Source organism: Gavia stellata, chromosome 20 (genome assembly GCF_030936135.1).
Source record: "Gavia stellata isolate bGavSte3 chromosome 20, bGavSte3.hap2, whole genome shotgun sequence".
Classification (NCBI taxonomy): Eukaryota; Metazoa; Chordata; class Aves; order Gaviiformes; family Gaviidae; genus Gavia; species Gavia stellata.
In genome coordinates, this window is record NC_082613.1 from 2,895,524 (window position 1) to 2,902,081 (window position 6,558).

The following is a 6,558-nucleotide window of genomic DNA, read 5'->3' on the forward strand; positions in this document are numbered from 1 at the left end:
CTACTTAAGCCACAAAAACAAGGAAGAGAAGCTACTACAAATATATTATCTCCCTTTCTGAAGTCCTGAGAGTCCTCAGTCAAGGGAGCAGAGGGAGGGCACAGCAGCCGGCGATATCCAGGTCTGCTGAGGATGGCAGAGCCGTGCTTGGAAAGCTGCCCGTGGGGATGACGGGCAGCCAGATGGGCTAGAACTTCTCACGAGAGGACAGAGGGCCACTGTAAAATTACACCTGTTATAGAGAAGGTGACTGTGGAGTAGCTGTTCTCCCAACACGGACCAGGGCCAAGCTCATCAAATGAGTCAGCAGGCTTGGGACAAACCATAGGATTTTTTTTCCCCTTCACCAGCATAAAATTAAATTGTGCAATTTATCACCACTGGATATTAAGCCTCAAAATCTAAATGGATTAAAAAAGGGATTAGGTAAATTCATGCAGAACAAGTCATGGTGTTGAACATGGTAATCTAGATGCTTACTTCTGTCTCTGTTGCTGGAAGCTGCATAAATATGTTAGCAGAGAGGTTACTCACCATTTCTTATCCTCTTTCCCTGGCATCTGCTACTGGTCCACATCAGAGCAAGGATCCAGGCCTGGAGGAACTTCTGCTTTCCATCAGCACAGCACTCTGAATGTCACAACCTTGGGAATTTTTTTTTTTTTTTTTTTTTTTTTTTTTTTACACTGGCATTACACTGGGGGAAGAGCGTCTCATCAGTTCAGGAGAAAAGGGATGTTAAACCACAACCAAGGGGGTCCATGCTCACAGCACCGAGTCCTTGTTTAACCTCAGGAGTGTCCCTTGCAGATTTGACACCTCTCCGCAAAGCATTTTGCATCACTGAAAGGAATACACACCAAGCAAGCTGCTGTTAACTCCGTCCTGGAGATGACAGCATTTCAGGGCTGACATATCCCTAGATATGTCTTCCCCACCCCCCATACATGCAGGGATTAATTAGGTTTAATTAGCTATCAGCTAGATCTACAGATGAAAGGTGCTATTGATAGTATGGCTTTGGAGTCCAAGGCTACAATGAATATGCATACAGCATTGCAGAATCACTTCATCCAGGTCTCCTCTCAGAGGAGCTGTAGTGTCTGGATTTTTCTGTTTCAACAGATTAGTAAGTAGTTTGACTCATTAAGCGTTCAGAAAAAACAGAGGCACCTCTGGGTACAGCCAGAGGTCTTGTTTTTCAGCTCCCAACATTGTTACAACATCAAGTAGAAGGTTTAGCACCCAATGATTTTTTTTTCTTCTTTTTCCCAAGCAGGGATGAGGAAAAGACAGGAGGGAATTAGATGAGTTTGTTTTTAAATTATAAATGCACACGTTGTCAAAAGAAAAGAAACTCTGTGCAAACCATTCCTTTTCTGCAGCAGCAAGTCAAGTGTGAGCACAGAGGACACCCCGAGCTGTCACAGTCATCCTTGTCAACGACTGCAAAGTTTGCCGTAGTCCTTTGCCTCAATTTTGTCCTCCCCAGGGCAGCCCAGGCTCTGCATTTCAAAGAGGCAAGCAGAGAGCTGCAGAAATCTCCCGTGCAGGGCAGGAGAGCCTGGCACCAGACTGAGATTCAGATTTTTCCTGCTCCAATCTGGCACATACGATGCCAACAGTCTGCAGCTGGCCATCAGCCACCGCTTCTCCACACACACACTGATTTTGATTCAGCTTAGCAAAAAAAGAAGAAAAAAAAAATAAAGAGTTCACAGCCAACATCAACACAATAAAATCCCTGATTTTGCAGGGCCTGTGTTTCCTCCGAGCGCGAAAAACCGCCCCACGCCAGCTGACAGCGAGCTGTTCTTGCCAGAGACCATTTTCCCCAGGGACAACTCCTTGTCCCCAGCAAGGTGTGCTCCCCTGGGCTGGAGCCCGGCCAGCTGGGCTGGCAGCAGAGAGCACAGCACTGTTTGGGAGCCAGGCTCTCCCTGCTGCTTTCAGAAAAGAAGTTTGTATTTGGCTGTAAAGCTCACAGTCCGCCCCTGGGGCTATTTGCTGCTTAACTCATTGATGTCAGTGCCACGACAAATCCTGAAGGCCACCTCACAGCAAACATCCCAATGGAAAAACAGTTAAAATAGCAGATCAGCAGTACTGGGGGCATCTTGCATGGAGATGTCCCATCCAAAAGCAGCCAGGGAATGGTCTCGTAGCCATTAAAGCCAGCCTTGAGATTGCTGCACGCCGGGGAAGCGTGCTAGACCATGGAGTCTCCTTCATTTCTGTGTTGGAAGCTGATAATGTGGCGGGACAGCAGCGTTCTTAGAGCTCGAGAAGTTTGGGAAGATTTATTACCTTCTACTGGCAGAAAATGAGCACGTTATTCAGCAATTTCTCATTAGCCAGTTATAAATCTAAGCTGGAGCTCTCATGTCATTGAGTGTCCTTCGTTTTGTTCCAGAAAATAAATTTGGATGTTAAAGCAATATATATTGCTTCTTTCCACAGAAAAGAAGGACTGCTAACCTCAAGCAATCAAATGTAAGTGAAAATAATCTGGCTGGCTTCCAAATAGCAAATATGGGGATCTTCATTTCCCTTAAAATCTTAAACAATTATGGGTCAGTCACGGTTCTCCAAAACTACAAGGAATAAAAATCTAGCTTGGGGGGCGGGGGGGAGTAAAACCCACCCAAAACCCTGAAAAATTAAATTCTCCCACAATTGCATTGCTTCAGGACCTGTGGCTTTAATGAAAACACCACTAAATACTTACCTTCATAATGAACTAATAAGTTTTCATTGGAAAAAAACAAAGAACAACAAAAGAAACACTCTTATGAAACAAGACGTGGAACCTGTATTGTCTTCACTTCCCCATTCCTCAACAGCTATTAGAAGAAACATTAAAAACTTTCAATAGTCCTTAACTTTCAGCCTCCCATACCAGTGCTTGGGTGTGAGACTTCGAAGCAGGCCAGATGAGTTTAATTCCCTCTGTTCACCCTAAGGGTGAGGCTCTTCAATGTGGTTTTAAGATCAAAGCCAGGAGTTGCAGCCCACTCCGACGGGGACATGGAAGCGGGGCTCTCCGAGATGCAGCGCTGCCGCTCTGGCTCCACAGAAGCCGCCCAGGGAGGAGCAGAGGAAGAGCTGCACTCACCGCAGCTCTCCAGCGTGGTCTGGGAACCCTGACCTGAGTCCAAGCCATGTCAGATGCTGCTCAGTACATGCAGTGGCCAATTCTAGACACACGTTTCGCCCAGAGGAGAAACCCTCAAGCTTCAGAGGTGGGAAAGTCTCCAGACTCATGCTGTAATGGGAATGTGCTAATTACAATTAGCCTTCACTGAACACAGCCAAAGGAACAGCTCCTGGCAGGGTAAGTGTAATCCTACCAAGATCCATTAAAGGGAACTGTTGGCTGTTGCTGTGCCACACCTGCATCAGGAGTGACAGAGAGGACAGCCCTGTCCCGGCTCCGTACCACGGGTCTGCTGCTTCCTCGTCTAAAGAAAGGGCTGTTACACTGGTTTAACAACAAAGGATGAGGGTAACAGGGTTAACGTAACAGCCTGGAACCTGGTATTTGTTACAGCCTGAGTTTTAAACTGCCTCCCTCCAGCCTGGTGCACTCCGCCAGAGAGAAGGGAGAGCCAAAGTCGTAAGGTAGCAGGTAAAATCAAAGGAGTATGTGTGTGTGGTTAGGGGAGAGGAATTCGCATCATGTAGGCTTAACACAGCATGAAAGTCAAAGGCAGAGGACGGGATGGGGCTGCGGATAAGCAGATACAGGAGCAGGAACACATTTCTAACCCTGCATCCAGCTACTCAAACCTCGTTTGAGGTAGGCTCCTTCAACAGCCACGCACAGTAACACAATCCCCTCTAGAGGAAGGGAGGAGAAGTGAGGCTCTTCACCAGCAGCGTCCCTCTGACCACAAGCTCTGAAAGCAGCATCTGGCATGTGAGCTGGTACCTTGCCCCAGTCCTTCATCATCACCAGTGCAAGAGAGGGTTTGCACTGGGACTGATCCGGAGGAGTTTCAGCCCAAGGAACGCACCCTGCAGAGCCTAGCTTGGGTTAAGATTACACAAGCAAATAGACAACAGCCCAAGGAAGATTTACTGGTCCTGAGCTGGTGCCATGCAGCAACGACTCACAGCACGAGTGTTTCCCACTGGCACTGATATTCAGACATAATTCATCTGAACACATCAGCTTGGGTTTTCTTGTCACACCTGCTGTTCCACAGGCAGCGTCGACCAAGCACGGCGGAGTCGTTTCACCTCCGACGCCTCGTGGGTTCTGGAAGGAGATGGCTCACGAACGGAGGAAGGCCGGTGAGCCTCTGGACTGCACCATCGGCAGAGCCCAGGGTGTGCGTGGCCTTTTACAGATGAAACAAAGCCCTTCATGACCACCATCACAGAGAGGACAGGCATTTAGCAGACATGGAGACAGGTAAGTCTATTCTGCAGAGGTTTAATTTGACTAGTTTGGATATCCCTAGCAGCCTAGGCTACACAAGAAGTATTTATCCCACTTCTTTGATACGCTTTGTACTCCATACCAAGTTCTATGACCAGCTTAGAGACACACCTTGGTGTAGGCAAAAAGTTTAAGAGACTCACGAGTGGTTTTAGATTCAGACTCTTTCTATTCTTGCCTGAACTGCAGTAACACTGGGGAGCCTAAGCTCTGTTAAGCCCTGTCTAGGTAGACTAAGTTTGCGATTCAAGTCCAGTGTACTGCACTGAGGTACACCCCAAAAGGGACAGCTGATGGCTGGAGTCGATAGGAAATTTGTGAACATAGCGTTAAAATGGCAATTCACTCTTAAACTGTAACAAGCTTCTATGCGGTAACAACACACAGAAAGGTTTCTGTAAAGAAGAGAATTCCTAGTTTGACCTTGCTCACAACAGCCTTTATATAGTCTGGCACATCAATTTACACGTATTAACCATCAATGTCAGCAGAGTAAGAAAAAAATGTATATACAAGTGGGTTTTGCCCTAGGTAGTCAAACACTGGTATATTTAAGGCAACTTGAGCAGTCCAGTGAAGAACTGCTGATATTAAGCAGTAGCACTTCAATCAGACATGGCGAAAATTTTTTCCATTGACACACTCCAGCCTTTCTGTGTTTCCTGGCAGAAGCTGATTTATCTATTGTAAAATTCAGCAGCCTCAGCAAAGCTGAACAGCCTCTCAGAGGGAACACGCTTTGGCAGAGCTTAAAGGGAAAGACAAAAACCAGTTTACAAACTGTGAAGCACTGATAGCACTGGATTTTCCTGCTTGAGCAGCGATCACGATCCCGCTGAGGTACAACACAACTGTATTCTTGGCAGTCCTTGTAACCAGCCCCAGAGAGACTCGGTCTCCCACTTCCACTCAGCGACCGCAAGTACAAGTAGGCTTCTCCTAGGAGGTCTTTTCAGTATTTATTTCATATCTTCCATTTTAAGCCAGTTTAAACATTGCCATTGTGGCAGCCTTGGTGAAATTCAGAGCTTGGCAGAGCATCGTTTGAGGACAGAAAAACACGGTGAAGCTTCATCCCACCTAAGCCAAACATCAGCGACTTGCTCAGCAGAGGAAGCTAACCTTTCTTGTCCCGCGTTACTGATGAGAGGCAGCTTCTTGCTGACAGAGCACAAACAGCTGGAGCCAAGACAGACAGGCAACGTGTCTTGGCCTCCTTGCAAATTAGCAACTTAACAGATGATAAATGATTGCACTGCACGTATGTCGAAGCTTTGAGTTTTACAGCTTCCCAACAGGACAACCCAGCTCCACATCACTTTCCTTACAGGGCTTTCAGTTTTCACCCAGTGGCCACATCCTGCAAACCTTTGTCAAAGCAGCGGAGAGGTGAACAGCCTTCACCCTGTCGCGATGCCTGTTTTGTCCTGGGGTACCCGTGCACCGGCCTAAGCCTGTGAAGTTTGGGGAAAGTAATGGTGGTCAGCCAGCTCCCGAGAGAGCCAAAAGTGTGTTGCAAAAGGCAGAGCGCCTGTTGATGAACCTACTGGAATAGGTAGAGTGAGTGAAAAGGGAAAGCAGGACACATCCCCGCTGCCTGCTCTCAGACACCTCAGAGGGCACAAACATTTGATTCCTTAAAATCAGTGAGCTGTGAACCCCAAGAAACCCAGGTAGTTGCCTTCTGAGCCTGCATCTGCTATGAAAGCAAACATAAACAGCTATATAATGGTAGAACAGCTTAAACTGAACTTGCCCACGTTACTGGGATCAGAGCACAAAGATGACAGCTGTGAAGGGACACAGAAACATTTACCAGCGGAAGCGAGCTGGACATTGTACCTGTAGTAGCGATCTCTTCTCCCCAGGTCAACGACTAGGATATTTTCTGGCCTACAGACTCCACTTTTTCCATCAGTTTTTGCTGATCGTGCTCAGCTTGGAATTCAGAATACACATTACTGCTTTCCATGGTATTTTGTACGTTTCTAGGCCATTGGACTCCATATGCTGTCAGAAAAGAGGGCCAAAAACCTCCCTCCCGAACCAGCATATCCTCTTTACTTGAGGTAATCCCGACTGAAAACTGTGCATCCAACACACAGAGCAGCCCT